General features: G+C 37.0%; 1 non-coding gene across 1 annotated transcript; it reads left to right on the top strand.

The window, feature by feature from the left end:
- Window positions 1–1,450: 1,450 nt before the first annotated feature.
- LOC148552937 (small nucleolar RNA R71) lies at window positions 1,451–1,558 on the top strand. Its single transcript, XR_015893306.1, has one exon. It is a non-coding gene; the product is annotated as a small nucleolar RNA R71 (small nucleolar RNA).
- Window positions 1,559–12,121: the final 10,563 nt, after the last annotated feature.

Consider the following 12,121-nt stretch of genomic DNA (forward strand, 5'->3'; position numbering starts at 1 on the left):
CCTCTGTCAACATCAATCACAGTTTTTGCTGTGGCTAGGAAAGATCTGCCAAGGATGATGGATTCATCCTCATCCTTCCCAGTGCCTAGGATTATGAAATCAGCAGGGATGTAAAGGTCTTCAACCTTCACTAGCACGTCCTCTACTAGTCCATAAGCCTGTTTCATTGATTTGTCTGCCATCTCTAGTGAGATTCTTGCAGCTTGTACCTCAAAGATTTCCAGTTTTTCCATTACAGAGAGTGGCATGAGGTTTATCCCTGACCCCAAGTCACACAGAGCCTTCTCAAAGGTCATAGTGCCTATGGTACAAGGTATGAAGAATTTTCCGGAATCCGGTTTCTTCTGAGGTAATGTCTGCCTCATTAATACACTCAGTTCATTGGTGAGAAAGGGGGGGGTTCATCCTCCCAAGTCTCATTACCAAATAACTTGGCATTCAGCTTCATGATTGCTCCTAGATATTTAGCAACTTGCTCTTCAATAATATCTTCATCCTCTTCAGAGGAAGAATATTCATCAGAGCTCATGAATGGCAGAAGGAAGTTCAATGAAATCTCTATGGTCTCTGTATGAGCCTCAGATTCCTTTGGTTCCTCAAAGGGAAACTCCTTTTTGTCCAGAGGATGTCCCAGGAGGCTTTCCTCACTGGGACTCACGTCCTCCTCACTCTCTCCAGGTTCGTCCATGTTGGTCATGGTTATGGCCTTGCACTCTCTCTTGGGATTTTCTTCTGTATTGCTTGGGAGAGTACTGGGAGGAGTTTCAGTAATCTTCTTACTCAGCTGACCCACTTGTGCCTCCAAATTTCTAATGGAGGACCTTGTTTCATTCATGAAACTTAGTGTGGTCTTGGATAGATCAGAGACTATGGTTGCTAGGCCAGAATGGCTCTGTTCAGAATTCTCTATCTGTTGCTGAGAAGATGATGGAAAAGGCTTGCTATTGCTAAACCTATTTCTTCCACCTTTATTGTTGAAGCCTTGTTGAGGCTTCTGTTGGTCCTTCTATGAGAAATTTGGATGATTTCTCCATGAAGGATTATAGGTGTTTCCATAGGATTCTCCCATGTAATTCACCTCTGCTATTGCAGGGTTCTCAGGATCATAAGCTTCTTCTTCAGAAGATGCTTCTTTAGTACTATTGGATGCAGCTTGTAATCTATTTAGACTCTGAGAAATCATATTGACTTGCTGAGTCGATATTTTGTTCTGAGCCAATATGGCATTTAGAGTATCAATTTCAAGAACTCCCTTCTTTTGAGGCGTCCCATTGTTCACAGGATTCCTCTCAGAGGTGTACATGAACTGGTTATTTGCAACCATTTCAATGAGTTCCTGAGCTTCTGCAAGGGTTTTCAGATGAAGAGATCCTCCTGCAGAATGGTCCAATGACATTTTTGACAACTCAGACAGACCATCATAGAATATACATATGATACTCCATTCTGGAAGCATGTCAGTAGGACACCTTTTGATCAATTGCTTATATCTTTCCCAAGCTTCATAGAGGGACTCACCTTCCTTCTGTCTGAAGGTTTGGATTTCCACTCTAAGCTTGCTCATCTTTTGAGGTGGAAAGAATTTGGCCAGGAAAGCACTGACCAGCTTTTCCTAAGAGTTCAGGCTTTCCTTAGGTTGTGAATCCAACCATGTTCTAGCTCTATCTCTTACAACAAAAGGGAAAAGCATAAGCCTGTAGACCTCGGGATCAACTCCATTGGTCTTGACAGTGTCACAGATTTGCAAGAATTCAGCTAAGAACTGATGAGGATCTTCCAATGGAAGTCCATGAAACTTGCAATTCTGTTGCATTAGAGAAACTAATTGAGGCTTAAACTCAAAGTTGTTTGCTCCAATTGCAGGAATTAAGATGCTTCTTCCATAGAAGTTAGAAGAGGGTGCAATAAAGTCACCAAGCATCTTCCTTGCATTGTTGGCATTGTTATTGGGTTCGGCCATGTCTCCTTCTTTTTCGAAAATTTCTGTCAGTCCTCTCCAAAGAGTTGTGCTTCAGCTTCTCTTAGTTTCCTCTTAAGAGTCCTTTCAGGTTCAGTATCATCTTCAATAAGAATGTCTTTATCTCTGTTCCTGCTCATATGAAAAAGAAGAGAATAGAAAGGAAGAGGAATCCTCTATGTCACAGTATAGAGATTCCTTTATGTCAGTAGAAGAAGAGAAGAATAGAAGAAGGAGAAGAGAGAAATTTGGAAATTAAAATAAAATAAATAAAAAATAGTTTTGTTTTTATTTTAATTATTGGTTAGAATTCAAAATTTATAAAAAGAAATAAAATTGAAATTAAAATTTAAAACAATTAGTTAATTAAAAAGAATTTAAAAAAAAGTGGTTAGTGATTTTCGAAAATTGGAGAGAGAAAAGTAGTTAGGTGGTTTTGAAAAAGATAAGATTGAAATAGAAAACTTTTAGAATCAAACAAAAAGTCAAGTAGTTAATTGAAAAAGATTTGAAAATCAATTTTGAAAAGATAAGAAGTTAGAAAAGATTTTGAAATTGATTTTGAAAAAGATATGATTGAAAATCATTTTGAAAAAGATTTGAAAAGGAAATTAAAAAGATTTGATTTTTGAAATTAAAGTTGATTACTTGACTAACAAGAAACTAAAAGATATGATTTTAAAATTCAAAGATTGAACATTTCTTAATAGGCAAGTAACAACTTGAAATTTTTGAATCAATCATATTAAATGTTAGTATTAATTTCGAAAATATAAAATAAAAATAAGAAAAAGATTTTGAAAATCAAATTTTAAAAGTTTTCGAAAATAAAGTAAAAGTGAAAAATATTTGATTTTTGAAAAAGATTTTGAAAAGATAGAATTTTTAAATTGAAAATTTGACTTGACTAATAAGAAACAACTAGATTTTTAAAAATTTTTGACTAAGCCAACTCAAATTTTCGAAATTTACGAGAAGAATAAGGGAAAGATAATTTTTTTTATTTTTGAATTTTTAATGAAGAGAGAGAAAAAAAATGACACAAAACATGAAAATTCAAGATCAAAACACATGATGCATGTAAGAACACTTTGAATGTCAAGATGAACACCAAGAACACTTTGAATGTCAAGATGAACATCAAGAACATAATTTTGAAAATTTTTAAGAAAAGAAAAACATGCAAGACACCAAACTTAAAAATTTTTAGACTTTGGACACTAATAATTCAAAAATACATATGAAAAACAAGAAAAGACACAAAACATGAAAATGTAAAGATCAAACAAAGAAGATCATCAAGAACAACTTGAAAATCATGAAGAACATCATGCATGGATTTTCGAAAATTAAAGGAAAATTAAAAAGATACAATTAACACCAAACTTAAAATTTGACACAAGACTCAAACAAGAAACACAAAATGTTTTTGGTTTTATGATTTTATTAATTTTTTTTTGGATTTTTTGAAAATTATTTGGAAAAAAAAATAGGGATTTCAAAATTTTTAATAAGAATTCCAGGAATCAAGCAATGTTAGTCTAAAGCTTCGTTCCAAAAATTTAGACATGGCTTAATAGCCAGCCAAGCTTTAGCAGATCATTACATTTAACAGCAAGATTAATAGAAATCAACAAGCTCTTGTGATGATAAGTTGAAACCTCGGTCCAAAAGAAATTAGACATGGCTTCACAGCCAGCCAGACTTCAACAGATCATCATGAAACTCTAGAATTCATTCTTAAAAGTTCTAAAGAACATAGAATAATTTATTTTTTTTTTAAAATTTTTTCGAAAATAAAAATAATAAAAACAAAAAGCTTAAAATTAAAATAAAATTACCTAATCTGAGCAACAAGATGAACCGTCAGTTGTCCAAAGTCGAACAATCCTCGGCAACGGCGCCAAAAAATTGGTGCACGAAATTGTGATCTCTAAAACGGCACCAAAAACTTGGTACGCACATTCATAATCTCAATTCTTTTTCACAACTCCGCACAACTAACCAGCAAGTGCACTGGGTCGTCCAAGTAATAAACCTTACGTGAGTAAGGGTCGATCCCACGGAGATTGTCGGCTTGAAGCAAGCTATGGTCATCCTTGTAAATCTCAGTCACGCAGATTCAAATGGTTATGGGATTTTGATAATTAAAATATAGTTAAAATGTAAAATAAGATAGAAATACTTATGTAATTCATTGGTGAGAATTTTAGATAAGCGCATGGAGATGCTTTGCTCCTTCTGAATCTCTGCTTTCCTACTACCTTCATTCAATCATTCATACTCCTTTCCATGGCAAGCTGTATGTTGGGGGATCACCGTTGCCAATGGCTACCGTCTGTCCTCTCAGTGAAAATGGTCCAAGTGCGCTATTACCGCACGGATAATCATCTGTCGGTTCTTGATCATGTTGAAATAGGATCCATTGATCATTTTGCGTCTGTCACTACGCCCAACACTCGCGAGTTTGAAGCTCGTCATAGTCATCCCTTCCCAGATCCTACTCGGAATACCACAGACAAGGTTTAGACTTTCCGGATCTCAGGAATGGCCGCCAATAATTCTAGCCTATACCACGAAGACTCTGATTGTGAACCAGGAGGCTAAGAGATACACACTCAAGCTATTGCAGATAGAACGGAAGTGGTTGTCAGGCACACGTTCATAGGTGAGAATGATGATGAGTGTCATGGATCATCACATTCATCTGGTTGAAGTACGAGTGAATATCTTGGAATAAGAATAAGCTTGAATTGAATAGAAAACAATAGTACTTTGCATTAATTCATGAAGAATAGCAGAGCTCTACACCTTAATCTATGGGGTGTAGAAACTCCACCGTTGAAAATACATAAGTGATGAAGGTCCAGGCATGGCCGAATGGCCAGCCCCCTAAACGTGATCAATAGATCAAAAGTGATACAAAGATAGTCTCAAAATTGATCAAAAGATGATCAAAAGATGTGAAATAAATCACTAAAAGTAGTTTTTATACTAAACTAGTAACTAGGGTTTACAGAAATGAGTAAATGATGCAGAGATCCACTTCCGGGGCCCACTTGGTGTGTGCTTGGCCTGAGCATTGAGCTTTACACATGTAGAGATTTCTCTTGGAGTTAAACGCCAGGTTGCAGCCTGTTTGTGGCGTTTAACTCTGGTTTGTAACCTGTTTCTGGCGTTTAACTCCAGAATAGGGCAGGAAGTTGGCATTTGAACGCCAGTTTGCGTTGTCAAAACTCGGGCAAATATGGACTATTATATATTGCTGGAAAGCCCTGGATGTCTGCTTTCCAACGCAATTGAGAGCGTGCCAATTGGGTTTCTGTAGCTCCAGAAAATCCATTTCGAGTGTAGGGAGGTCAGAATCCAACAGCATCTGCAGTCCTTTTTCAGCCTCTGAATCAGATTTTTGCTCAGGTCCCTCAATTTCAGCCAGAAAATACCTGAAATCACAGAAAACATACAAACTCATAGTAAAGTCCTGAAATGTGGATTTTGAATAAAAACTAATAAAAATATACTTAAAAGTAGCTAGATGCTACTAAAAACTACCTAAAAATAATGCCAAAAAGCGTATAAATTATCCGCTCATCACACATCTCGGATGACTCTTGGTACTCGTTCCTTATCTTCGAACATGTCAGATGTTCAATCACATGCGTCACCACATTACCCATCATTTTGGGTCCCTCAACCCTATCTTATCAAAATTGTGATACATTTTAGCAAACCTCGGTCAAGTCGAAATCCGTTCTTGATGGCTTCGGACAATGGTTTACGTTCCCACTTTCTGCATTAGGCATACTAATCTCTTCTTGTACTTTCGAATCCATTTCTTCATGCCTCCCAGTCTCATTCTTTGTTTCGCTCGATCTCTTCTTGATTTTCCTTTTGTTTACCAGACTTTGACATCCTCAGTCACTCTCTATCATCTTCTTACGCTTCCTATATCTCGTCTATGCCACGTTTTAATACTACAATAGATTTAGTTTGACTCCTTTAACTACACCCTCGATATCCAACTTAGAGTTCCAACTTACCTAACATCCCTTCCTCTGAAATTTATATCCAAGCATTCCTTAAAAACTTCTTGCTCAGGGCGTCAGTCACCGCTTCACGACGTTGTATTCGCACACATCCTAAACCCATTTGATAATGCATCGCAGCAATTCCGAGTAGTTTATTTGGTTCGGGCATCATAAATACTAGCACTAAGGTTAATCTTTCTCTCGAGATTCAAAAGCTTTCTTCGCATTCAGGCATCCATACAGATGGTGCATTGTAGCGCGTTAACTTACTCATAGGCATTACGGTCGGCAAGAATTTAAAGCTCCAAAATTCCTCTTGATCATGCACACTTACATGTTTCACCTTCTGCGTCCAAAAGTCTTGCTCTAAGGAATCAATGTTTTGCTGGTTACAGCTAGGATTCATACGCGATACTAGTATAGGCTCGAGTTGGTTTTCAAAAAGACATTAAGCTCGAAAGACGAATGGACAATACGAACAGTGTTCGTGAGACATCAGAAAGAAAATCTTGTATATGGTCAAACAGAGTTGTACCGAAACAATGGAATGCACAAGAGGAAGAACCTAGATGCATCCCAAGAAAAGAGTTCAAATTAAGGACCTTTGGTAGAAAGAGCAGAGCGTATAGAGTCAAAGAAATCTCAGCTGATTTCGAAGAACACGGTTTGCGAATAAGAGCAATTCCACACACCGCGAGTTTTTAGGATTCAAAGATTACGTGATTATACCAAGATAAGTTCAGGCTTATTCCAAAAGAGATAAGCTTCATGTGAGTAAGGGATAGGATTAGAAGAACGATGAATCTGGCTTTTCAAGAAGGAATTTAATATAGAGTTTTCAAGGTAAGCTGTAAAAGAAATATTAGATTAAGTCGTGAAGATTAGTTGGCGTACCCTCACTCTCGTGTGAAAATTCCTATTGGTGTCTTTCCTTTTCGCTTAACATAACCAGTACCTCCCACAGGGAAACTCTTGGTCGACTAGCTTTCTTTTCTGCTACTTCCTTTAACTGCCTCCTATCTTTTATCATGGTGCAATCGAAGTTAACCCGGCTTCCGGAACTAAGTCTATCACAAACTCACTTTCTCTCTAAGATGGAAATTTTGGTATACTTTCGAGAATGGTCTCAAAAACTTTCTCGTAGTAAGAATTCGGTCTCATATTCACTCGCCTCTTAACAATTAACAACTTAAGGTTGAATTCACTCTATTCTTCTTCCTCGAAGTTTCACCGTCACTGGATTTCAAACAATAACTCTGTGTAGCCCTCAACACTCCTAATTCTGTAGATATAATCCAACCTGCTTCCGCTACGACACTTTGATCCTTAACGAGCTTAACTGCTCCTCTAAGTTAACTAAATATTGCTCCGTCTCAACAACTAATAGTCTTCTTCTACTCATCGACTTAGACCTCACGATTACTGAAGGTTGTCATGTGTCACGAATGAATATTACATATCAATAGTATGCAAGGAAGTTAGAAATTCAACTGCTAGTTCGTGGTTACCTCGGGTCTGAGAATCAGATTCGGCTGCACCCTGGCATTTCTTATGTGGACAATCTCGAGCTATATGCACTGGCTTTCCGCACTTGTAACATATACCTAGCCCGACCCTGCATGGTCTGTTTGGATGATACTTTGTGCATCTCGGGCAATTCAAATCTTCTGGTTGAGTACTAGTCTGCTCTTCTGAATCCTGTCTCTGACAGTTGACGTTCCTCTGATCATTGTTTCGGCGCCGGGAATGTGAAGCGACATAACAACCCCTTTCGAAGCTTTGGCTCCGAGGTGTAATCTTTCCCTTTTTATTTGTGAAGGATTCCCAGTGATTACTCCTTGCTACCTCAGTCCTCCTTGAGCTTTCTCCCATTGCTTGACCCGTGTTAACTTGCTCTAGATAACCCATTGGTACCCCCGTACTCGGAACATTATTTCTACCTTCATATTTGTTACCATCATCATTGCCAGTCCTAGCTTGTGGTTCCATCCTATCCATCACTCGGCTGGTCGCAGGGACAACAGCATCGATGGCAATGACAGCACTCGTCATTGTGGTCACAAAATCGGTCAGACTACCTACTGGTATGGTTACCTCATTACCTCCTCGTCCCTGACCTTGATTACACCTACGACTGTGCCCATGAGACGTCATTTGGTTCATATTCACACCAAACAAGTGATATCAAGGTGATCAGTCTTAATATCACAAGTCTAGTATTTCAAAGTTCCAAATGCATGCCCATGAGCATTCATGCCCCATATATCAGTCAGATATTCTAATTAGCATGTATAGACACTCAGCATATGCCCAGAAGCATAGTCAGTCCGTCCCTCAAGCTCTATAGGAACGAACTGTTCTGAGACCATAATGTAACACCCTAGTACTCAGAGCTTTATGCTTAAGTCATAGAATAGAGGTAGTGTGGTGTTACGGACCTCTAAAATAAAATACATACGTATAATAGCGAAAAAATATAATACATTAGGAGCCTTGAAAAACGTAAAGCAAAATCACAAAAATAAAAAGTACAATGCTCAGGAAACGGAATAACTTGCGTACTGAGAAACCTAATGATCATAGATATGATAAAGCAAAAGAATGGATAGATAGCCTAGAAAACAGAATAACTAGCTCCTGACTCAGCCCGCGAAGCCAAGGCTGCCTAGAGAATATTTACATACCTATATAAGTATCCCAAAATACCCAAAATACAGAAATAAAACCTTAACTCTCCTTAAACCTCTAAGAGGGATAAAAATAAACAAGTTTCTTGGAGAGAAAGATAAGTACATATATACATAAACTGATAATCAAAAGAACCCAGGGACCACTCTGCTTTAGGGATCCAGACGCCTAGCAAGGTGCCTCTCGACATGCATCTGAAAATAACAACACAGTATGGGGTGAGAACCGGAGGTTCTCAGCATGGTAAAGGTGCCACGCATATAATATATAAGGTCTTGGAAATGTTAGAGGCAATCCTAGAATGCCGACACTCAGTTATAAAACTTAGATTCTATACAGAAGCCATAAAAAAGGGTAGGTGTTCTATGGAATTCTAAACTTATCTATTTAAACTTAACTTTATCACCGAACCGATCCACCTTTCCTCCGCTCCTCTATCACCAATGATTTAGCAGAGACAAACAACTAAACAATTTCAAGCACAAGTAGAAAACAGGTAGTGCAAGTAGCAAATATAACAATTAGCATATTATATATTCAGTTAGGCATCCCAAGTAATGCATAACAGACAAAACAAACAGAATGCACATGATATATGCCTGTCCTATGGCTGATGAAGCTCATCTGTTGGTTATCCAGCCAACCCGACAAGTCCAAAACCTTTAGACTATCCTCGTTGCGTATCCCCATAAGTCTATGCATAGCTTTTCACACTTCATTCATAATTCATACATTCATTCATTTACATATAACTTACTCAATGGGGATATCCATTCCCGGGAATTTATACGTGCCTGGTCACCCTAACGACGTAGGGTCAACAGAGTATCGAGTTTCAACCTGGAACACGTGATGGTAAGCCACAGTTCTGTCACCCAGGAAAACTCGTATCTCAGATATCATTAAATTCATAAGCCGCATAATATTCATAACCATTCATATTCATTATATAATCATTCATCATAGCCATGGCATCACGATTTCATTTAACCTTCACATCATTCTCTTATAATTCATCATGTTTACCCCTTTTCTTCATCTCCAAGTTACCTCAATCTCCTAGGTTCAACAAATTACTAAGCTTTCTAATAAGATCTAGGGTTGAAAGGGTAAAAATAGAGGTTTAAAGGTTCAAAACCATGCTTGAATCACAAAATACAAGTGCAGAAAAATAGAGTGTGTGTGGACGCACACAAGTGTGCGTGCGCACACTAGCCAGGAACTACCTAGTATACGTGCACCTCACATATGCGAGCGCTACCAGTAGTATGCATACCTTTGTGTGTGCGTGCGCACAAAGGCGTGCGTATGCACAAATGAAATTGTTGCTACTGCTCGGTGCGTGCGCACATCAGTGTGCATATGCACACACTAGAAATCCTGATTCTGCTGTACTTAAAAAATTTCAATTTTTTGCACAAGATTTTTGGCGTCCATAACTTTCTCTACAGAATTCAGTTTTTCACAAAATTTATACTGTTCTCAAGCTTATAAAACCCTCTTTGATTTGAAATAAATCTTATCTTCATCGAAAATTTGAGGTTCGAGTTATGGACTGCCAAAGTTCGTAAAATTCAAGTTTTCATTCAAAACTTCGAACCTCCATTTTCTTTAAAAATTTCAACTTACCATCTTTATATCTATCAACACAACCTATCAATAACATTACCACGACAGCCACCATGATAAACCATACCTCAAATCAACAATAACATACATACACTTCCCAAATGCATCAAATCACCAACGAGCCAACAAGCACCAAAATCAACACAACATCACTTTACCATTACCACAATAATCCTTCCATAACTACCATAACCCAATTCCACAATATCATATATCAACCTTGCAAATATATCAACAAATTTGTCATCCACCTATCTAAGATATTCATATATTCTTTCAACAAGTTCATAGTCATAAATTCATCAATTCACATCATGTTATCGTCATCCACAACAATAACCCAATATACAACTCATAGTACAATTCAACAACAAGGATACTAAACATTAAACGTTCTTTTACATTCCAACTTATCCTAGGATCGTCTAGCCTAAGTTTTCACAAAGCATTATATATTAAGTACGCGAAACCTAAACCATACCTTGGCCGATTTCCACGTATTTATCCAAGGTGACCCACAAGGCAAAGTTGTAAGCCTCAACCACTAAAAATCCAGCAACTAGAACTCTCACCAAGCTTCCAATTAAGCTTCCAACATATCCAATTGCCTCATATCACATATTTACATGCACCTAACATAATTATCACAACATATTCCCAAAATTCAATACCCAAAATACAAAATTAAAGAATTAACTAGAGTTCTAGGATTCTCACCTTACCAACAGAAAAATTGGGACAAGATTTGGCAAGTCCACCAAATTAATTTGATCCTAAACACAGAAATTTAACAATTTCAATATTTTTGCTCATGAATTTTCGAAACTGAAACTGAGGAATTAGGGAAAAAAACATGACTTCCTTACCTTACAATATACTAAGCTTTGTAGAGCTCGATGTCACAGTCGCTTGGCTGCAAATGGTGCGGCGATCAGAGCTCCGGATCAAAAGTTACATGGATTTGAATGAAATCAAGGGTTTTGGAACTCAAGATGTTCTTCTCCTTGTTTGGCTTGCTTCCAGGGTGTTTTGCATGCAGAAATGGGAAGAAGGAGCTTCAGCTCATTTTATTTAATGAGCTAGTTAGGCCCACAGGTCCGGTTTGGATCTGGTTCGACCGGTTCGGTGGCCTAAGTTTGAGCCAAATTCTTTGAAATTAGCGTCAAAATTCTCATTTTAATTAGCTCTATCTTATTTTAATATAAAATTTATATTTCTAATTTATTTTATTAAAATTTAAATTATTGATTAATTATTCGCTAATTTTGCAGAATTTACAATGGTAATAATAATAATAATAATAATAATAATAATAATAATAATAAGGTAATATCATACAATAAAAATAATAGATACGAAAAATAAAATAATAAAAATGAGGAAAATGGTGGTATTGATAACAAAAGATTTGTATTATCCTAAGACGGATGCTACTGTGCTGAAGGACCTTTGTTTTTGAAGGTGAAAAACAGACATGGAACGTTTTGGTATTGGACGCGTGTAGATGAGGTGTGGGCACACGCCAAAACCATTACAGGTTGACTGACACTAGATTGCAGTAGAAGCAGAATTTATCAGTAGAAAGTGGATTAATTTAGTGGGATTAATGTGGATTACTATCATTAAGGTATTGGACTTTTTTTATGTGTACATGGACCTATTTTTTGTTTTGGTTTGCAAAATTATGAAGATGATGAGCATGTGTGGCTGCAGCGTTATCAAGGTCTTTTTTTAGATGAGTTTAAAAAAATAAAATTAAAATAAACAGCGTTAAAATAATGTTCTATTTGAAAAAATTTAGGCAACTGTAAAACTAATT

This window comes from Arachis ipaensis, chromosome B7 (assembly GCF_059453495.1).
Source record: "Arachis ipaensis isolate K30076 ecotype BB chromosome B7, ASM5945349v1, whole genome shotgun sequence".
Lineage (NCBI taxonomy): Eukaryota > Viridiplantae > Streptophyta > Magnoliopsida > Fabales > Fabaceae > Arachis > Arachis ipaensis.